The sequence below is a fragment of the Oncorhynchus mykiss genome, chromosome 11, assembly GCF_057628025.1.
Source record: "Oncorhynchus mykiss isolate SJ-2025 chromosome 11, ASM5762802v1, whole genome shotgun sequence".
Lineage (NCBI taxonomy): Eukaryota > Metazoa > Chordata > Actinopteri > Salmoniformes > Salmonidae > Oncorhynchus > Oncorhynchus mykiss.
The window spans coordinates 87,385,169-87,408,042 of record NC_143032.1 but is presented as its reverse complement, the minus strand read 5'-3'; the positions used below and the strand labels follow the sequence as shown (position 1 = coordinate 87,408,042).

At 47.0% G+C, this 22,874-nt stretch overlaps 1 protein-coding gene and 1 long non-coding RNA gene across 7 annotated transcripts in view; one reads left to right on the top strand and one right to left on the bottom strand.

Annotated features, from left to right (window-relative positions):
• Window positions 1–22,874, bottom strand: part of kank1a (KN motif and ankyrin repeat domains 1a) — a 175,300-nt gene that overhangs the window by 75,410 nt on the left and 77,016 nt on the right. Inside the window, exon 1 of one of the 4 annotated variants that reach the window (XM_090191292.1) lies at window positions 18,779–19,020. The exons of the other annotated variants lie outside the window; for them this stretch is intronic. The gene's annotated coding sequence lies outside the window, so the exon portion shown is untranslated. Of the gene's footprint in view, window positions 1–18,778; window positions 19,021–22,874 lie in introns of those variants that run through there. 4 annotated transcript variants of the gene reach the window in all.
• LOC118937432 (uncharacterized) lies at window positions 1,511–8,565 on the top strand. 3 transcript variants are annotated; one of them, XR_016484751.1, is made up of 3 exons: window positions 1,511–1,521; window positions 6,004–6,087; window positions 6,785–8,565. It is a non-coding gene; the product is annotated as an uncharacterized LOC118937432 (long non-coding RNA). The 3 variants fall into 3 exon arrangements; XR_016484750.1 differs by lacking the exon at window positions 6,785–8,565 and adding an exon at window positions 2,197–2,238 and having other exon boundaries at window positions 1,512–1,563; window positions 6,004–6,165; XR_005034783.2 differs by lacking the exons at window positions 1,511–1,521; window positions 6,785–8,565 and adding exons at window positions 1,867–1,972; window positions 2,197–2,238 and having other exon boundaries at window positions 6,004–6,165.

Here is a 22,874-nt window from a genome sequence, read left to right as displayed (position 1 = left end):
TCGTCCGGGTTAGGGAGGGTTTGGCCGGTAGGGATATCCTTGTCTCATCGCGCACCAGCGACTCCTGTGGCGGGCCGGGCGCAGTGCGCGCCAACCAAGGTTGCCAGGTGCACAGTGTTTCCTCCGACACATTGGTGCGGCTGGTTTCCGGGTTGGATGCACGCTGTGTTAAGAAGCAGTGCGGTTTGGTCGGGTTGTGTTTTGGAGGACACATGGCTTTCGACCTTCGTTTCTCCCGAGCCCGTACGGGAGTTGTAGTGATGAGACAAGATAGTAATTATTAACTACCACGAAATTGGGGAGAAAAGGGGGTAAAAATTTGAAATAAATAAAATGGACAGTGACGGGGGTAAGATGGGGATACCTAGTCATATTTTGCATCGTCACTGCAGGGGATCACGACTCTCAAAAAAAAAAAGTTTACTTCTGAAGATCACTTTAGCACTGTCCGTAAAATCCGATTCAAATTCGACACAAACCTTCAAATAGGTATGTAATGACACATTATATAAACTCTTTATATATAAACTCTTTATAGTGTTTTATTTACATTTTAGAGGCGATAAGGTGATAAGTTGGACGGATTGAGTGAAAAAAAGCTATTTTCCCACATGACACCTCTCCTTCTCACGCATTAGTTTCTCTTCCCCACCCGCCATGTTTAAAAAGACCCGACGGAGCTCATTGCCTTGTTGAATTAAGCAGAAACGGGCAGCATGGAGGTCATGTCATTTATTTTGTTGGAAAGGGGAGAAATTGTGCTTTACAATGGTATTGACATTACAGTTGATCTGGAAGTATTACATTTTGGGGCGTTAAAATAAGGTCAATTGTACGGACCAAGGCGATGTACAAAAGTGAGTGAGTTTACGTTACCGTGAAATGATTACTTAGAAGCACTTTCCCAACAATGCAGAGTTAAAAAGTATTAAAAGATGAGTAAAAACAAACAAATAAAGAAAATAGTAACAATAACAACAGTCTATAAACAAGGAGTGCCAGTACCACATCCTCACAAAAACAGATATAACAGCAGTATACTGAAAATACTGCGTCCAATTTTGTTTTCCCACTGCAGGAATGCTGCAGTTTAATTGTAGTACACTGCAGTTATTCAAAATACAGTTACTGCACTTTTACTGCAACATGTTTTTGTAAGGGTGAGTCGATGTGCGAAGTAGCTGAGGTAATATGTACTTGTTGGTCATCTAACGTTCATCGTACTGTTCCAGCAAAGTGTTTTTTAAAGTTTTTTTTGTATTTTTTTTTACATGTTGTAGAAAGCTAGCCGAGCTAGCTAACTGGTCTACTTTGCTAAGCACCATATTAATTTGCTATGCTAAGTGTGTGGTGTAATTATCATTATAAATCATATCTTTATTGCTTGGTCAACGTACTGTATTTAGTTGCTTCAGCATTGCTATTTATCCTTTAATTTAAGAGCCATAGTGGAGCCTGAGGTCGAGTGGAGCTAATGACGGTTTCATTTCTATTTATCCTCAGCCATAGTGGAGCCTGAACGTCGAGGGGAGCTATTATCCTCAGCCATAGTGGAGCCTGAACGTCGAGTGGAGCTATTATCCTCAGCCATAGTGGAGCCTGAGGTCGAGTGGAGCTAATGACGGTTTCATTTCTATTTATCCTCAGCCATAGTGGAGCCTGAGGTCGAGTGGAGCTATTATCCTCAGCCATAGTGGAGCCTGAGGTCGAGTGGAGCTATTATCCTCAGCCATAGTGGAGCCTGAGGTCGAGTGGAGCTATTATCCTCAGCCATAGTGGAGCCTGAGGTCGAGTGGAGCTATTATCCTCAGCCATAGTGGAGCCTGAGGTCGAGTGGAGCTAATGACGGTTTCATTTCTATTTATCCTCAGCCATAGTGGAGCCTGAACGTCGAGGGGAGCTATTATCCTCAGCCATGGTGGAGCCTGAACGTCGAGTGGAGCTATTATCCTCAGCCATAGTGGAGCCTGAGGTCGAGTGGAGCTAATGACGGTTTCATTTCTATTTATCCTCAGCCATAGTGGAGCCTGAGGTCGAGTGGAGCTATTATCCTCAGCCATAGTGGAGCCTGAGGTCGAGTGGAGCTATTATCCTCAGCCATAGTGGAGCCTGAGGTCGAGTGGAGCTATTATCCTCAGCCATAGTGGAGCCTGAGGTCGAGTGGAGCTATTATCCTCAGCCATAGTGGAGCCTGAGGTCGAGTGGAGCTATTATCCTCAGCCATAGTGGAGCCTGAACGTCGAGGGGAGCTAATGACGGTTTCATTTCTATTTATCCTCAGCCATAGTGGAGCCTGAGGTCGAGTGGAGCTATTATCCTCAGCCATAGTGGAGCCTGAGGTCGAGTGGAGCTATTATCCTCAGCCATAGTGGAGCCTGAGGTCGAGTGGAGCTATTATCCTCAGCCATAGTGGAGCCTGAAAGTCGAGTGGAGCTATTATACTCAGCCATAGTGGAGCCTGAGGTCGAGTGGAGCTAATGACGGTTTCATTTCTATTTATCCTCAGCCATAGTGGAGCCTGAGGTCGAGTGGAGCTATTATCCTCAGCCATAGTGGAGCCTGAAAGTCGAGTGGAGCTATTATCCTCAGCCATAGTGGAGCCTGAGGTCGAGTGGAGCTAATGACGGGTGATGTGGAGGTAAACCCAGGCCCTGCATGTCCCCAGGCACCCTCATTTGTTGACTTCTGTGATCGAAAAAGCCTTGGTTTCATGCATGTCAACATCAGAAGCCTCCTCCCTAAGTGTGTCTTACTCACTGCTCTAGCACACTCTGCTAACCCTGATGTCCTTGCCGTGTCTGAATCCTGGCTCAGGAAGGCCACCAAAAATTCTGAGATTTCCATACCCAACTATAACATCTTCCGTCAAGATAGAACTGCCAAAGGGGGAGGAGTTGCAGTCTACTGCAGAGATAGCCTGCAAAGTAATGTCATACTCTCCAGGTCCATACCCAAACAGTTCGAACTACTAATTTTGAAAATTACTCTCTCCAGAAATAAGTCTCTCACTGTTGCCGCCTGCTACCGACCCCCCTCAGCTCCCAGCTGTGCCCTGGACACCATTTGTGAATTGATCGCCCCCCATCTAGCTTCAGAGTTTGTTCTGTTAGGTGACCTAAACTGGGATATGCTTAACACCCCGGCAGTCCTACAATCTAAGCTAGATGCCCTCAATCTCACTCAAATCATCAAGGAACCCACCAGGTACAACCCTAACTCTGTAAACAAGGGCACCCTCATTGACGTCATCCTGACCAACTGGCCCTCCAAATACACCTCCGCTGTCTACAACCAGGATCTCAGCGATCACTGCCTCATTGCCTGTATCCGCTACGGAGCCGCAGTCAAACGACCACCCCTCATCACTGTCAAACGCTCCCTAAAACACTTCTGTGAGCAGGCCTTTCTAATCGACCTGGCCCGGGTATCCTGGAAGGACATTGACCTCATCCCGTCAGTTGAGGATGCCTGGTCTTTCTTTAAAAGTAACTTCCTCACCATTTTAGATAAGCATGCTCCGTTCAAAAAATGCAGAACTAAGAACAGATATAGCCCCTGGTTCACTCCAGACCTGACTGCCCTCGACCAGCACAAAAACATCCTGTGGCGGACTGCGCTAACATCGAATAGTCCCCGCGATATGCAACTGTTCAGGGAAGTCAGGAACCAATACACACAGTCAGTCAGGAAAGCTAAAGCCAACTTCTTCAGGCAGAAGTTTGCATCCTGTAGCTCCAACTCCAAAAAGTTCTGGGACACTGTGAAGTCCATGGAGAACAAGAGCACCTCCTCCCAGCTGCCCACTGCACTGAGACTAGGTAACATGGTCACCACCGATAAATCCATGATTATCGAAAACTTCAACAAGCATTTCTCAACGGCTGGCCATGCCTTCCGCCTGGCTACTCCAACCTCGGACAACAGCTCCCCCCCCCCCGCAGCTACTCGCCCAAGCCTCTCCAGGTTCTCCTTTACCCAAATCCAGATAGCAGATGTCCTGAAAGAGCTGCAAAACCTGGACCCGTACAAATCAGCTGGGCTGGACAATCTGGACCCTCTATTCCTGAAACTATCCGCCGCCATTGTCGCAACCCCTATTACCAGCCTGTTCAATCTCTCTTTCATATCGTCTGAGATCCCCAAGGATTGGAAAGCTGCCGCAGTCATCCCCCTCTTCAAAGGGGGCGACACCCTGGACCCAAACTGTTACAGACCTATATCCATCCTGCCCTGCCTATCTAAGGTCTTCGAAAGCCAAGTCAACAAACAGGTCACTGACCATCTTGAATCCCACCGTACCTTCTCCGCTGTGCAATCTGGTTTCCGAGCCGGTCACGGGTGTACCTCAGCCACGCTCAAGGTACTAAACGATATCATAACCGCCATCGATAAAAGACAGTACTGTGCAGCCGTCTTCATAGACCTTGCCAAGGCTTTCGACTATGTCAATCACCGTATTCTTATCGGCAGACTCAGTAGCCTCGGTTTTTCGGATGACTGCCTTGCCTGGTTCACCAATTACTTTGCAGACAGAGTTCAGTGTGTCAAATCGGAGGGCATGCTGTCCGGTCCTCTGGCAGTCTCTATGGGGGTGCCACAGGGTTCAATTCTCGGGCCGACTCTTTTCTCTGTATATATCAATGATGTTTCTCATGCTGCGGGCGATTCCCTGATCCACCTCTACGCAGACGACACCATTCTATATACTTCCGGCCCGTCCTTGGACACTGTGCTATCTAACCTCCAAACGAGCTTCAATGCCATACAGCACTCCTTCCGTGGCCTCCAACTGCTCTTAAACGCTAGTAAAACCAAATGCATGCTTTTCAACCGTTCGCTGCCTGCACCCGCACGCCTGACCAGCATCACCACCCTGGATGGTTCCGACCTTGAATATGTGGACATCTATAAGTACCTAGGTGTCTGGCTAGACTCTAAACTCTCCTTCCAGACCCATATCAAACATCTCCAATCGAAAATCAAATCAAGAGTCGGCTTTCTATTCCGCAACAAAGCCTCCTTCACTCACGCCGCCAAACTTACCCTAGTAAAACAGACTATCCTACCGATCCTCGACTTCGGCGACGTCATCTACAAAATTGCTTCCAACACTCTACTCAGCAAACTGGATGCAGTTTATCACAGTGCCATCCGTTTTGTCACTAAAGCACCTTATACCACCCACCACTGCGACTTGTATGCTCTAGTCGGCTGGCCCTCGCTACATATTCGTCGCCAGACCCACTGGCTCCAGGTCATCTACAAGTCCATGCTAGGTAAAGCTCCGCCTTATCTCAGTTCACTGGTTACGATGGCAACACCCATCCGTAGCACGCGCTCCAGCAGGTGTATCTCACTGATCATCCCTAAAGCCAACACCTCATTTGGCCGCCTTTCGTTCCAGTTCTCTGCTGCCTGTGACTGGAACGAATTGCAAAAATCGCTGAAGTTGGAGACTTTTATCTCCCTCACCAACTTCAAACATCTGCTATCTGAGCAGCTAACCGATCGCTGCAGCTGTACATAGTCTATTGGTAAATAGCCCACCCATTTTCACCTACCTCATCCCCATACTGTTTTTATTTATTTATTTTTATTTTTCTGCTCTTTTGCACACCAATATCTCTGTACATAACCATCTGATCATTTACCTGTACATAACCATCTGATCATTTATCACTCCAGTGTTAATCTGCATAATTGTAATTATCTGCCTACCTCATGCCTTTTGCACACAATGTATATATAGACTCCCCTTTTTTTCTACTGTGTTATTGACTTGTTAATTGTTTACTCCATGTGTAACTCTGTGTTGTCTGTTCACACTGCTATGCCTTATCTTGGCCAGGTCGCAGTTGCAAATGAGAACTTGTTCTCAACTAGCCTACCTGGTTAAATAAAGGTGAAATAAAATAAAAAAAAATAAAAATAGTGGAGCCTGAGGTCGAGTGGAGCTAATGACGGTTTCATTTCTATTTATCCTCAGCCATAGTGGAGCCTGAGGTCGAGTGGAGCTATTATCCTCAGCCATAGTGGAGCCTGAACGTCGAGGGGAGCTATTATCCTCAGCCATAGTGGAGCCTGAACGTCGAGTGGAGCTATTATCCTCAGCCATAGTGGAGCCTGAGGTCGAGTGGAGCTAATGACGGTTTCATTTCTATTTATCCTCAGCCATAGTGGAGCCTGAACGTCGAGTGGAGCTATTATCCTCAGCCATAGTGGAGCCTGAGATCGAGTGGAGCTAATGACGGTTTCATTTCTATTTATCCTCAGCCATAGTGGAGCCTGAGGTCGAGTGGAGCTATTATCCTCAGCCATAGTGGAGCCTGAGGTCGAGTGGAGCTATTATCCTCAGCCATAGTGGAGCCTGAGGTCGAGTGGAGCTATTATCCTCAGCCATAGTGGAGCCTGAAAGTCGAGTGGAGCTATTATACTCAGCCATAGTGGAGCCTGAGGTCGAGTGGAGCTAATGACGGTTTCATTTCTATTTATCCTCAGCCATAGTGGAGCCTGAACGTCGAGTGGAGCTATTATCCTCAGCCATAGTGGAGCCTGAACGTCAAGGGGAGCTAATGACGGTTTCATTTCTATTTATCCTCAGCCATAGTGGAGCCTGAGGTCGAGTGGAGCTATTATCCTCAGCCATAGTGGAGCCTGAAAGTCGAGTGGAGCTATTATACTCAGCCATAGTGGAGCCTGAGGTCGAGTGGAGCTATTATCCTCAGCCATAGTGGAGCCTGAAAGTCGAGTGGAGCTATTATCCTCAGCCATAGTGGAGCCTGAGGTCGAGTGGAGCTATTATCCTCAGCCATAGTGGAGCCTGAACGTCGAGTGGAGCTATTATCCTCAGCCATAGTGGAGCCTGAGGTCGAGTGGAGCTATTATCCTCAGCCATAGTGGAGCCTGAACGTCGAGTGGAGCTATTATCCTCAGCCATAGTGGAGCCTGAGGTCGAGTGGAGCTATTATCCTCAGCCATAGTGGAGCCTGAGGTCGAGTGGAGCTATTATCCTCAGCCATAGTGGAGCCTGAACGTCGAGTGGAGCTATTATCCTCAGCCATAGTGGAGCCTGAGGTCGAGTGGAGCTATTATCCTCAGCCATAGTGGAGCCTGAGGTCGAGTGGAGCTATTATCCTCAGCCATAGTGGAGCCTGAGGTCGAGTGGAGCTATTATCCTCAGCCATAGTGGAGCCTGAGGTCGAGTGGAGCTATTATCCTCAGCCATAGTGGAGCCTGAGGTCGAGTGGAGCTATTATCCTCAGCCATAGTGGAGCCTGAGGTCGAGTGGAGCTATTATCCTCAGCCATAGTGGAGCCTGAGGTCGAGTGGAGCTATTATCCTCAGCCATAGTGGAGCCTGAGGTCGAGTGGAGCTATTATCCTCAGCCATAGTGGAGCCTGAGGTCGAGTGGAGCTATTATCCTCAGCCATAGTAGAGCCTGAGGTCGAGTGGAGCTATTATCCTCAGCCATAGTGGAGCCTGAGGTCGAGTGGAGCTATTATCCTCAGCCATAGTGGAGCCTGAGGTCGAGTGGAGCTATTATCCTCAGCCATAGTGGAGCCTGAGGTCGAGTGGAGCTATTATCCTCAGCCATAGTGGAGCCTGAGGTCGAGTGGAGCTATTATCCTCAGCCATAGTGGAGCCTGAGGTCGAGTGGAGCTATTATCCTCAGCCATAGTGGAGCCTGAGGTCGAGTGGAGCTATTATCCTCAGCCATAGTGGAGCCTGAGGTCGAGTGGAGCAATTATCCTCAGCCATAGTGGAGCCTGAGGTCGAGTGGAGCTATTATCCTCAGCCATAGTGGAGCCTGAGGTCGAGTGGAGCTATTATCCTCAGCCATAGTGGAGCCTGAGGTCGAGTGGAGCTATTATCCTCAGCCATAGTGGAGCCTGAGGTCGAGTGGAGCTATTATCCTCAGCCATAGTGGAGCCTGAAAGTCGAGTGGAGCTATTATACTCAGCCATAGTGGAGCCTGAGGTCGAGTGGAGCTAATGACGGTTTCATTTCTATTTATCCTCAGCCATAGTGGAGCCTGAGGTCGAGTGGAGCTATTATCCTCAGCCATAGTGGAGCCTGAGGTCGAGTGGAGCTATTATCCTCAGCCATAGTGGAGCCTGAACGTCGAGTGGAGCTATTATCCTCAGCCATAGTGGAGCCTGAGGTCGAGTGGAGCTATTATCCTCAGCCATAGTGGAGCCTGAGGTCGAGTGGAGCTATTATCCTCAGCCATAGTGGAGCCTGAACGTCGAGTGGAGCTATTATCCTCAGCCATAGTGGAGCCTGAACGTCGAGTGGAGCTATTATCCTCAGCCATAGTGGAGCCTGAGGTCGAGTGGAGCTATTATCCTCAGCCATAGTGGAGCCTGAGGTCGAGTGGAGCTATTATCCTCAGCCATAGTGGAGCCTGAGGTCGAGTGGAGCTATTATCCTCAGCCATAGTGGAGCCTGAGGTCGAGTGGAGCTATTATCCTCAGCCATAGTGGAGCCTGAACGTCGAGTGGAGCTATTATCCTCAGCCATAGTGGAGCCTGAGGTCGAGTGGAGCTATTATCCTCAGCCATAGTGGAGCCTGAGGTCGAGTGGAGCTATTATCCTCAGCCATAGTGGAGCCTGAGGTCGAGTGGAGCTATTATCCTCAGCCATAGTGGAGCCTGAGGTCGAGTGGAGCTATTATCCTCAGCCATAGTGGAGCCTGAGGTCGAGTGGAGCTATTATCCTCAGCCATAGTGGAGCCTGAGGTCGAGAGGAGCTATTATCCTCAGCCATAGTGGAGCCTGAGGTCGAGTGGAGCTAATGACGGTTTCATTTCTATTTATCCTCAGCCATAGTGGAGCCTGAGGTCGAGTGGAGCTATTATCCTCAGCCATAGTGGAGCCTGAGGTCGAGTGGAGCTATTATCCTCAGCCATAGTGGAGCCTGAGGTCGAGTGGAGCTATTATCCTCAGCCATAGTGGAGCCTGAACGTCGAGTGGAGCTATTATCCTCAGCCATAGTGGAGCCTGAGGTCGAGTGGAGCTATTATCCTCAGCCATAGTGGAGCCTGAGGTCGAGTGGAGCTATTATCCTCAGCCATAGTGGAGCCTGAGGTCGAGTGGAGCTATTATCCTCAGCCATAGTGGAGCCTGAGGTCGAGTGGAGCTATTATCCTCAGCCATAGTGGAGCCTGAACGTCGAGTGGAGCTATTATCCTCAGCCATAGTGGAGCCTGAGGTCGAGTGGAGCTATTATCCTCAGCCATAGTGGAGCCTGAGGTCGAGTGGAGCTATTATCCTCAGCCATAGTGGAGCCTGAGGTCGAGTGGAGCTATTATCCTCAGCCATAGTGGAGCCTGAGGTCGAGTGGAGCTATTATCCTCAGCCATAGTGGAGCCTGAGGTCGAGTGGAGCTAATGACGGTTTCGCCTATATTACACCGTAGGTGCCTGGAAATACGATGACATTGCTCAAGTAGGCAAATAAGTAGTAGGAAACAACTTGGCCATCATTATGATTTAGTCAAATGTACTTTAGAGAGAGGGCAAAGTTGGTCAAAGTTTTTACCCTTGTAGGGTGACCAAATTAATGGAGGCCAGAGAAAAATGGGGTCAAAAATAAGGAGAATGGCACAGCATGATGTCAGCTAGTCTGGGTGATATCTGACAGGTTCCCCTGGAACTCGTCATCTTCTCGAGCATGAAGGACATAAAACAATATTTTTTAAAATATTTTAACAAACGTAATATTAATACAAAATTCGGATAATTTTCCAAAAATTTCACAGAGAGCCAGAATTCTTACTGGTTGGTAGGTGATCAAATACTGATGTCATGCAAATGAATTACTTAAAAATCATACAATGTGATTTTCTGGATTTTTGTTTTAGATTCCATCTCTCACAGTTGAAGTGTACCTATGATAAAAATGACAGACCTCTACATGCTTTGTAAGTAGGAAAACCTGCAAAACAGCAGTGTATCAAATACTTTGTGTTTCTTGTTTTGTATTTAGTTGCATTTATTTTATTAAATCACTCACTCCCCGAACTTGCTTCCCGACTCTCAGCGCACGTCGTTACATGAGTCATGTCAAAATGTACTTTTGACCAAAGCTACAAACTATCTTTAGTTTACTAGGTAATGTACATGAGATGTTCTCAATTTCCATGATGAAACGTGGACTACAGCTCAGTATTTAACACCATAGTTCATCACTGGGTCTAAACCTTGCTCTGTTCAACTGGACTTCCAGCCCCCAGCTGGTAAAGATATGCAACAACACCTCTGCCCATCTGATCATCAACACAGGGGCCCCGCAGGGGTGTGTGCTCAGCCCCCTCCTGTAAACCCTATTCACCCACGTCTGGGTGGCCTCCACGACACGACTCCAACTCAATCATCAAGTTTGCTGATGAAGCGTGGTATGCCTAATTACCAACAACACTGAGACAACCTATAAGGAGGAGGTGAGGAAAATAACCTCTCCCTCAACAAAACAAAGGAGCAGATGGTGGACTTTCATCCTCGTCGACGGGCCCCAGTGGTGAGGGTCAAAAGCTTCAAGTTCCTTCGGCGTGGACATCACTTAAAAACCTGAAATGGTGCCTATTCAACTTTGGCGGCTGAAGAAATTCGCCCCCCCACCCCCCATCACAAACTTCTACAGATGCACCATTGAGAGCATTCTGTCGGCCTACATCCCTGCCTGGTACAGGAACTGACCTCAACCACATGGCTCTCCAGAGTGTGGTGCGGTCTGCCCAACGCATAACCATGGGGCACGCCCCACATTAAAAAATACCACAGTTTACTATAGAAAACTACAGTACTTACTATGGAATGTTAGAGTAAACTGTAGTATACTGTAGAATACTGTACTACACACTGTAGTATCCATCCATCATGTGTAGTACTTGGTATTGAATGTTATAGTATAATACAGCAAATACTACAGTAATATCCACAAAAACACACTTTTTCACTATAGGAAAAACTACAGTTTTTAATTTGCATCCTTTTCACTCCCCCACCCATAACTGAGAGACCGACATGCCATACTGTGTTCCCTACAGGTTATATGTAAAAGACAATGAAATCGTATGCTAAAGTATTTTATAATGTGGGGCTGCTTGCCCTCCAGGACATTTAAAGCACTCTGTGTCAAAGGAAGACCAAGAAGATCATTAAGGAGCTCAGCCACCCGAACCACAGTCTGCTCACCCCGCTACCATCTAGCAGACAGAGACAGTACAGGTACATCAGAGCTGGAACCAAGAAACTGAGACACAGCTTCTATTACCATCAGACTGCAGAACAGCTTCTATCACCAGACCATCAGACTGTAGAACAGCCATCACTTGCCGGCTACCTCCCAGGTACTCTGCCCTGCACCTTGAGTCTGATGCCCCATGTAAAGTTGAAGTCAGAAGTTTACATTACACTCAGGAAGGAGACGCGTTCTCTCTCCTAGAGATGAACGTTCTTTGGTGCGAAAAGTGCAAATCAATCCCAGAACAACAGCAAAGGACCTTGTGAAGATGCTGGAGGAAACAGGTACAAAAGTATCTATATCCACAGTAAAACGAGTCCTATATCGACATAACCTGAAAGGCAGCTCAGCAAGGAAGAAGCCACTGCTCCAAAACCAACATAAAAAAAGCCAGACTACGCTGTGCAACTGCACATGGGGACAAAGATCACAATGACCATCATTATGTTTGGAGGAAAAAGGGGGAGGCTTGCAAGCCGAAGACCACCATCCAAACCGTGAAGCACGGGGGTGGCAGCATTATGTTGTGGGGGTGCTTTGCTGCAGGAGGGACTGGTGCACTTCACAAAATAGATGGCATCATGAGGGAGAAAAATTATGTGGATATATTGAAGCAACATCTCAAGACATCAGTCAGGAAGTTAAAGCTTGGTCGCAAATGGGTCTTCCAAATGGACAATGACCCCAAGCATACTTCCAAAGTTGTGGCAAAGTGGCTTAAGGACAACAAAGTCAAGGTATTGGAGTGGCCATCACAAAGCCCTGACCTCAATCCTATAGAACAAATTCACCCAACTTATTGTGGGAAGCTTGTGGATGGCTACCCGAAACGTTTGACCCAAGTTAAACAATTTAAAGTCAATGCTACCAAATACTAATTGAGTATGTAAACTTCTGACCCACTGGGAATGTGATGAAAGCTGAAATAAATAATTTTCTCTAGTATTCTGACATTTCACATTCTTAAAATAAAGTGGTGATCCTAACTGACCTAAGACAGGGAATTTTTACTTGGATTAAATGTCAGGAATTGTGAAAACTGATTTAAATGTATGTGGCTAAGGTGTATGTAAACTTCTGACTTCAACTGTCGCTGTACTCTCCACGTAGCTGTACTCTCCACGTAGCTGTACTCTCCACGTAGCTGTACTCTCCACATAGCTGTACTCTCCACATAGCTGTACTCTCCACATAGCTCATCCTATTATACCTACTACAGTACATACACGTGTTTACACACCATGAATGTATATTTAGATTCTGACACTGATATATCTACTTGAATTGTTAATTTCTTGATTTCTTGTATTAGATTTGTTGATTATTTCTGTATTCGTATTGTATTTGCTAGACATTCTACAGTAGTAACATAAGCATTTTGCTACCCCTGCTATAACCCCTGCTATAACCCCTGCTATAACCCCTGCTATAACCCCTGCTATAACCCCTGACAAATACACTTTTATTTGATATCGTGCTCTATTTTGAACCAACCCATGTGTCAGGTAAATGGTGCACGCTTAGGTGTATAATCCACAACAGACAATCACTGCTACAGGTTCAAACACCACTAAACTGTTTCACATACTTCTGCCAGCGGGGTATGAGAGCGAGAGAAAGAGAGAGAGAGAGAGAGAGAAGGAGAAAAATAGAAAGAGGGAGCTAATTATTTTACTGAGGAGAGGTTGAGTCAGGCTGAAAATATGTGGCTGTAGAGAAACTATGTTATAACAGACACACACTTTTCTAAGACTCATACGACGAGCTGCGGTAAACAGTGGTAAAGCTATCGTTGACGTTAGTTCATCCGTACGCTGTTTTAAAGTTGTTTTAGTACATTGCGTTCTGGCGACAGGGAATGAACAAAAGTAGAGCACACACTAATCAGATCCAGCAGTTTACAGAACACCAACAGGGAGATAGGCTGAGAGAGGGATGAGAGGAGAGGGAGGAGGGGAGGGGAGAAGAGGAAGGGGAGAGAGGGAGGAGGGGAGAGGGGGGAGAAGAGGAAGGGGAGAGAGGGAGGAGGGGAAGGGGAGAGAGGGAGGAGGGGAAGGAGAAATAGGGAGGAGGGGAAGGAGAAATAGGGAGGAGGGGAAGGAGAAATAGGGAGGAGGGGAAGGAGAAATAGGGAGGAGAAATAGGGAGGAGGGGGAGGAGAAATAGGGAGGAGAAATAGGGAGGAGGGGAAGGGAGGAGGGGAAGGGGAAATAGGGAGGAGAAATAGGGAGGAGGGGAAGGGAGGAGGGGAAGGGGAAATAGGGAGGAGAAATAGGGAGGAGGGGAAGGGAGGAGGGGAAGGGGAAATAGGAAGGGGAAATAGGGAAGAGGGGAAGGGAGGAGGGGAAGGAAGGAGGGGAACAGGAAATAGGGAGGAGGGGAAGGGAGGAGGGGAAGGGGAAATAGGAAGGGGAAATAGGGAGGAGGGGAAGGGAGGAGGGGAAGGGGAAATAGGAAGGGGAAATAGGAAGGGGGGGAAATGGGGAGGAGGGGAAGGGGAAATGTGACAAAAACACATTTACTTGAAGAACAGTGCAGATGCAAAGTTTGGTAACAGAATGTTGGCATAAACAGCACCAACCGTTTTTCTGTTACCAAACTTTAAATCTGCACTGTTCAAATCGTATGACACGTGCGCCGAATACAACAGGTGTAGTAGACCTCACAGTGAAATGCTGAATACAACAGGTGTAGGTAGACCTTACAGTGAAATGCTGAATACAACAGGTGTAGTAGACCTCACAGTGAAATGCTGAATACAACAGGTGTAGTAGACCTCACAGTGAAATTATGAATACAACAGGTGTAGTAGACCTTACAGTGAAATGCTGAATACAACAGGTGTAGTAGACCTCACAGTGAAATGCTGAATACAACAGGTGTAGTAGACCTCACAGTGAAATGCTGAATACAACAGGTGTAGTAGACCTTACAGTGAAATGCTGAATACAACAGGTGTAGTAGACCTTACAGTGAAATTATGAAATACAACAGGTGTAGTAGACCTTACAGTGAAATGATGAATACAACAGGTGTAGTAGACCTTACAGTGAAATGCTGAATACAACAGGTATAGTAGACCTTACAGTGAAATGATGAATACAACAGGTGTAGTAGACCTTACAGTGAAATGCTGAATACAACAGGTGTAGTAGACCTTACAGTGAAATGCTGAATACAACAGGTGTAGTAGACCTCACAGTGAAATGCTGAATACAACAGGTGTAGTAGACCTCACAGTGAAATGCTGACTACAACAGGTGTAGTAGACCTCACAGTGAAATGCTGACTACAACAGGTGTAGTAGACCTTACAGTGAAATGCTGAATACAACAGGTGTAGTAGACCTCACAGTGAAATGCTGAATACAACAGGTGTAGTAGACCTTACAGTGAAATGCTGAATACAACAGGTGTAGTAGACCTCACAGTGAAATGATGAATTACAACAGGTGTAGTAGACCTTACAGTGAAATGCTGAATTCAACAGGTGTAGTAGACCTTACTGTGAAATACTGAATACAACAGGTGTAGTAGACCTTACAGTGAAATGATGAATACAACAGGTGTAGTAGACCTTACAGTGAAATGCTGAATACAACAGGTGTAGTAACCTCACAGTGAAATGCTGAATACAACAGGTGTAGAAGACCTCACAGTGAAATACTGAATACAACAGGTGTAGTAGACCTTACAGTGAAATGCTGAATACAACAGGTGTAGTAGACCTTACAGTGAAATGCTGAATACAACAGGTGTAGTAGACCTCACAGTGAAATACTGAATACAACAGGTGTAGTAGACCTTACAGTGAAATGCTGAATACAACAGGTGTAGTAGACCTTACAGTGAAATGCTGAAAACAACAGGTTTAGACCTTATAGTGAAATGCTTACTTACAAGCCCTTAACCAACAATGCTTTAAGAAGATAAGCGAAATAATAATAAGTAAAAAAAAATGTAAATAAAAGTAACAACTAATTAAACAGCAGCAGTGAAATGCATTGTTCTTCAGGTAAATGTGTTTTTGTAAAATGTTCAGTGGAACATACTGAAGGCCCAATGCATCCGTTTTTATCGCAATGTCAAATCATTTCTGGGTAACAATTAAGCACCTTACTGTGATTGTTATCAATTATAATTGTTAAAAATAAACTACATTTGCTTCTTAGCAAAGAGAAATGTCTCAAGCAAGAATTTAGCGAGGACTGTCTAGGTCTTACTTCTCGCAGCCATTGAAGAGGAGTGGGATACTATTCCACAGGCCACAATCAACAGCCTGATCAACTCTATGTGAAGGAGATGTGTCGCGCTGCATGAGGCAACCAGATACTGACTGGTTTTCTGATCCACAACCCTACTTTTTTTTAAAGGTATCTGTGACCAACAGAGTATTGTATTCTGTATTCCCAGTCATGTGAAATCCGTAGATTAGGACCTAATGAATTTATTTAAATGGACTGATTTCCTTTTATGAAATGTAACTCAGTAAAATGTTTGAAATTGTTGCATGTTGCGTTTCTATTTTTGTTCAGTGTAATTTAGCGCCTCCATATCATCAGTCCAAAACAAACTCTAACACCAAAAGGGCAATTTTCACAATTTCACAGTATTATTCCAACCTCAAAGTGTGGAAATACACGTGCCTGTATGACCTCCCTAAAACGCCTGGGCTCCTGATGAGGTGGCGGATGGTCTCCTGAGGGATCTCCTCCCAGACCTGGACTAAAGCATTCGCCAACTCCTGGACAGTCTGTGGTGCAACATGGCGTTGGTGGATGGAGCGAGACATGATGTCCCAGATGTGCTCAATTGGATTAAGGTCTGGGGAACGGGCGGGCCAGTCCATAGCATCAATGTCTTCCTCTTGCAGGAACTGCTGACACACTCCAGCCACATGAGGTCTAGCATGGTCTTGCATTAGGAGGAACCCAGGGCCAACCGCACCAGCATATATGGTCTCACAAGGGGTCTGAGGATCCCATCTCGGTACCTAATGGCAGTCAGGCTACCTCTGGCGAGCACATGGAGGGCTGTGCGGCCCCCCAAAGAAATGCCACCCCACACCATGACTGACCCACCGCCAAACCGGTCATGCTGGAGGATGTTGCAGGCAGCAGAACGTTCTCCACGGCGTCTCCAGACTGTCACCTCTGTCACGTGCTCAGTGTGAACCTGCTTTCATCTGTGAAGAGCACAGGGCGCCAGTGGCGAATTTGCCAATCTTGGTGTTCTCTGGCAAATGCCAAATGTCCTGCACGGTGTTGGGCTGTAAGCACAACCCCCACCTGTGGACGTCGGGCCCTCATACCACCCTCATGGAGTCTGTTTCTGACCGTTTGAGCAGACACATGCACATTTGTGGCCTGCTGGAGGTCATTTTGCAGGGCTCTGGCAGTGCTCCTCCTGCTCCTCCTTGCACAAAGGCGGAGGTAGCGGTCCTGCTGCTGGGTTGTTGCCCTCCTACATCCTCCTCCCCATCTCCTGATGTACTAGCCTATCTCCTGGTAGTGCCTCCATGCTCTGGACACTACGCTGACAGACACAGCAAACCTTTTTGCCACAGCTCGCATTGATGTGCCATCCTGGATGAGCTGCACTACCTGAGCCACTTGTGTGGGTTGTAGACTCCGTCTCATGCTACCACTAGAGTGAAAGCACCGTCAGCATTCAAAAGTGACCAAAACATCAGCCAGGAAGCATAGGAACTGATAGTGGTCTGTAGTCACCACCTGCAGAACCACTCCTTTATTGGGGGTGTCTTGCTAAATGCCTATAATTGTCACCTGTTGTCTATTCCATTTGCACAACAGCATGTGAAATTTATTGTCAATCAGTGTTGCTTCCTAAGTGGACAGTTTGATTTCACAGAAGTGTGATTGACTTGGAGTTACATTGTGTTGTTTAAGTGTTCCCTTTATTTTTTTGAGCAGTGTATATACACAGCAAAATCACATTTTTGACTGCACTGGGCCTTTAACAGTAGTCCTTATGCAGAGAGTTTGATTAACGTTAAAATGGGTTTTGTTTGACATACATTTTAAAGTATAATTCTGTTACCGTGGAATTGGAGTAGATGGAGGTAAACACACAGTCTTCCACTTGGGTGAAAAGAACTTGGCAACATTAATACAGTCTCCAAATAGAAACACTGACTAACCCATCAGGAATATAGGAACTCTGTTTCCCAGACAGGGAAAGGACTAGGAGGTAAGCTAACAGCTATGGTGATTACTAACGTCTAAAACTGCCTAGATGCCAGGAGAAGAGGGGGCCAAGGGGTCAGTCAAAGCTGCTTACAGCACAGTCCAAATTCCTCCAACTGAAAACGCCTTCCTTTCCTCCGTCAGAGAGAGAGAGCTTCAGAATGTCAGGAGACTGTCGGCTACATTCAGACAGGAGAGTCTATGGTAGATGACAAGGCTGGTCAAACACATATTTCCTTGTCTTGCTATGTGTGGAACCTTTCCAGACTAAAGAAAACATTGGAAAATGGCTCAGCGCTCGGCTCCTTCTTCCCTCCAGAGGGGGGGTTAGGGTGGCTCAGCTCCTTCTTCCCTCCAGAAGGAGATTAGGGTGGCTCAGCTCCTTCTTCCCTCCAGAGGGAGATTAGGGTGGCTCAGCTCCTTCTTCCCTCCAGAGGGGGGGTTAGGGTGGCTCAGCTCCTTCTTCCCTCCAGAAGGAGATTAGGGTGGCTCAGCTCCTTCTTCCCTCCAGAAGGAGATTAGGGTGGCTCAGCTCCTTCTTCCCTCCAGAGGGAGATTAGGGTAGCTCAGCTCCTTCTTCCCTCCAGAGGGGGGGTTAGGGTGGCTCAGCTCCTTCTTCCCTCCAGAAGGAGATTAGGGTGGCTCAGCTCCTTCTTCCCTCCAGAGGGAGATTAGGGTGGCTCAGCTCCTTTTTCCCTCCAGAGGGAGATTAGGGTGGCTCAGCTCCTTCTTCCCTCCAGAGGGGGGGTTAGGGTGGCTCAGCTCCTTCTTCCCTCCAGAGGGGAGTTAGAGTGGCTCAGCTCCTTCTTCCCTCCAGAGGGGGGTTAGTGTGGCTCAGCTCCTTCCCTCCAGAGAGAGGTTAGGGTGGCTCAGCTCCTTCTTCCCTCCAGAGAGAGGTTAGGGTGGCTCAGCTCCTTCTTCCCTCCAGAGAGAGGTTAGGGTGGCTCAGCTCCTTCTTCCCTCCAGAGGGAGATTAGGGTGGCTCAGCTCCTTCTTCCCTCCAGAGGGGGGTTAGGGTTGCTCAGCTCCTTCTTCCCTCCAGAGGGAGATTAGGGTGGCTCAGCTCCTTCTTCCCTCCAGAGGGGGGGTTAGGGTGGCTCAGCTCCTTCTTCCCTCCAGAGGGGGGTTAGTGTGGCTCAGCTCCTTCCCTCCAGAGGGAGATTAGGGTGGCTCAGCTCCTTCTTCCCTCCAGCCTCATACAGCTCCAGTACCTCTCAGTCTGACCAGACCCAGTCTCTACCCCTCATTCAGTTCAAACAGAGACAATTCCACAGCTAAGCCCGATGTTAAAACCTCCTCACTGCCCCCACAATGTTCAGGCTTCACTTACCTCAGTCAAACAGCCGTTGCTCTGCAGTTTATTTTTCTCCCTCTAAGGCTGCTGTGTTGGACTTTAGTAGCTAAACAGAACAGGCTGCCAAGCTAGCTAGCTAGCTCACTGCCCTCTCTCTCCCTCTAAATCTTCAGTTCATGAGGGGAAAAATTCCACTATTGGTGTAAACTCAGCCAAGCCCAGCTCATGCTGGCATAGGCTGACGGGATCGACCAATCACAGAACAATTTCCCTCCCTGTTCTCCGCCCAAAACAGGAGGGCCTTATTCAGACAAACTCTTCTTGCTCTGTTCCACACTGCTCTGACGACACAGACACACAACTAGTACAGTGTTCCAGTTACTCAACAGATATGTTTGACTCGTTTCAGGAAACTAGGCACGTGTCATGGGTCACTAATTCACAGGAGAGTTATTTGAACGTAAACCTTTTTTTTTTCTTCTTTTTTTAAATCAAAATGTGTAGATTTTTTTGCAGAAATTCCTTCTGTAACATGTGAACTTTCATGTGGCTTAATATCAAACTTGTATGTCATCTGTAAATACGAATAAAATTGTTAAATTACGAGCCTTGTTGTTTCAACCACAGAAAAAGTCAGCAACCTTCCAGCTGACCATGATTGGCTGAGATAATGAGTGGGCTGGACATGCCGAGAGATGAGTTCGGATTGGTCTGCCATGTAGAACGCTTCTGTCTATTGGAGCTGGTCAGTATGTGTAGGTAATCCTGTCTAATGCTGCTTTTTTGAATGTATCTCATAGTAGAACTGCATAAGTGTTGCTCTCCACTTTCTGGAGGACTGAGTTTTGAAATCACTGGAATTAGAAAATGATAACTAAGGAGACGGATATTACACATATTTTCACCTTCAAACTAAAGGCAACCATGGCATCTGTGATCGAGCATTTTCAGTACACTACGGCACTCCACATTATATTTACGAACACACCCCTAGTATAAACCCGCATTCAGTCTTGAAATCTAGTGTCAAATATGAATCCTTAAAGAGATGAGTGGAGCTCAAGCTTAATGGGTTGTGAACGAGGCTGAATGGGTGGAGACAAAGAAGAGCTCTCCAGTCGTAGTACCAAAACATTCAAGGGCCAGTTTCTCAAAGGTGAGGTTACAAGTTTATCAACTTTCAAAGCAGAAAGACTTTCCCATTGTTCCTCAACTGTAGTGTATGATGTTGTAGCTCTACTTTTCTACTTTTATCCATCTATGAGTCTCTACTTTTATCCAGTGTAAAAACACAACATTTCAAATGTTGCTACAAAAGACTGAATGGAGCCAGTCACAACGTAGTAGTGTTGGTTCAGTAGGTCCACTACAGCACCGACCAGGTTATTATCCAGTAGGTCCACTACAGCACCGACCAGGTTATTATCCAGTAGGTCCACTACAGCACCGACCAGGTTATTATCCAGTAGGTCCACTACAGCACCGACCAGGTTATTATCCAGTAGGTCCACTACAGCACCGACCAGGTTATTATCCAGTAGGTCCACTACAGCACCGACCAGGTTATTATCCAGTAGGTCCACTACAGCACCGACCAGGTTATTATCCAGTAGGTCCACTACAGCACCGACCAGGTTATTATCCAGTAGGTCCACTACAGCACCGACCAGGTTATTATCCAGTAGGTCCACTACAGCACCGACCAGGTTATTATCCAGTAGGTCCACTACAGCACCGACCAGGTTATTATCCAGTAGGTCCACTACAGCACCGACCAGGTTATTATCCAGTAGGTCCACTACAGCACCGACCAGGTTATTATCCAGTAGGTCCACTACAGCACCGACCAGGTTATTATCCAGTAGGTCCACTACAGCACCGACCAGGTTATTATCCAGTAGGTCCACTACAGCACCGACCAGGTTATTATCCAGTAGGTCCACTTCAGCACCGACCAGGTTATTATCCAGTAGGTCCACTTCAGCACCGACCAGGTTATTATCCAGTAGGTCCACTACAGCACCGACCAGGTTATTATCCAGTAGGTCCACTACAGCACCGACCAGGTTATTATCCAGTAGGTCCACTACAGCACCGACCAGGTTATTATCCAGTAGGTCCACTACAGCACCGACCAGGTTATTATCCAGTAGGTCCACTACAGCACCGACCAGGTTATTATCCAGTAGGTCCACTACAGCACCGACCAGGTTATTATCCAGTAGGTCCACTACAGCACCGACCAGGTTATTATCCAGTAGGTCCACTACAGCACCGACCAGGTTATTATCCAGTAGGTCCACTACAGCACCGACCAGGTTATTATCCAGTAGGTCCACTACAGCACCGACCAGGTTATTATCCAGTAGGTCCACTACAGCACCGACCAGGTTATTATCCAGTAGGTCCACTACAGCACCGACCAGGTTATTATCCAGTAGGTCCACTACAGCACCGACCAGGTTATTATCCAGTAGGTCCACTACAGCACCGACCAGGTTATTATCCAGTAGGTCCACTACAGCACCGACCAGGTTATTATCCAGTAGGTCCACTACAGCACCGACCAGGTTATTATCCAGTAGGTCCACTACAGCACCGACCAGGTTATTATCCAGTAGGTCCACTACAGCACCGACCAGGTTATTATCCAGTAGGTCCACTACAGCACCGACCAGGTTATTATCCAGTAGGTCCACTTCAGCACCGACCAGGTTATTATCCAGTAGGTCCACTTCAGCACCGACCAGGTTATTATCCAGTAGGTCCACTACAGCACCGACCAGGTTATTATCCAGTAGGTCCACTACAGCACCGACCAGGTTATTATCCAGTAGGTCCACTACAGCACCGACCAGGTTATTATCCAGTAGGTCCACTACAGCACCGACCAGGTTATTATCCAGTAGGTCCACTACAGCACCGACCAGGTTATTATCCAGTAGGTCCACTACAACACCGACCAGGTTATTATCCAGTAGGTCCACTACAGCACCGACCAGGTTATTATCCAGTAGGTCAACTACAGCACCGACCAGGTTATTATCCAGTAGGTCAACTACAGCACCGACCAGGTTATTATCCAGTAGGTCCACTACAGCACCGACCAGGTTATTATCCAGTAGGTCAACTACAGCACCGACCAGGTTATTATCCAGTAGGTCCACTACAGCACCGACCAGGTTATTATCCAGTAGGTCCACTACAGCACCGACCAGGTTATTATCCAGTAGGTCCACTACAGCACCGACCAGGTTATTATCCAGTAGGTCAACTACAGCACTGACCAGGTTATTATCTAGTAGGTCCATTACAGCACCGACCAGGTTATTATCTAGTAGGTCCACTACAGCACCGACCAGGTTATTATCTAGTAGGTCCACTACTAGATAAGAGAAGTTCTAGAGTTCGGGACAGGATGGGACAGTCCACAGGAACGGGAGAGAAGTTCTAGAGTTCGGGACAGGATAGGACAGTAGACAGGAACGGGCAGTACAGGAAAAGTTGGGTAGAAATATGTAATGTGTGGAGCATTTTATAAAATTGAACTGTGTGTAACCTAATATACACTTCATGACCAAAATCATGGGCATTAATATGGAGTTGGTACCCCCTTATCTGCTAAAACAGAAACCACTCTTCTGGGAAGGCTTTCCACTAGATGTAGGAACATTGCTGCTATAACAGCCTCCACTCATCTGGGAAGGCTTTCCACTAGATGTTGGAACAGTGCTGCAGGGGACTTGCTTCCATTCAGCCACAAGCGCATTAGTGAGGTCAGGTACTAATGTTGGGCGATTAGGCATGGTTCGCAATCTGTGTTCCAATTAATCTCAAAAGTGTTCAATGAGGCTCTATGCAGGCCAGAAAAGTTATTCCACACCGACCTCAACAAACCATTTCTGCATGGACCTTGCTTTGTGTACCCCCCGTACATTGTCATGCTGAAACAGGAAAGGTCCGTCCCCAAACTGTTGCCACAAAAATGGAAATGGTCAAGAATGCGATTGTATGCTGTAGCATTATGATTTCCCTTCACTGAAACTAAGAGGCCCGAACCATGAAAAACAGCCCCGGACCGTTATTCCTCCTCCACCAAACTTTACAGTTGCCATTATTCATTGGGACAGGT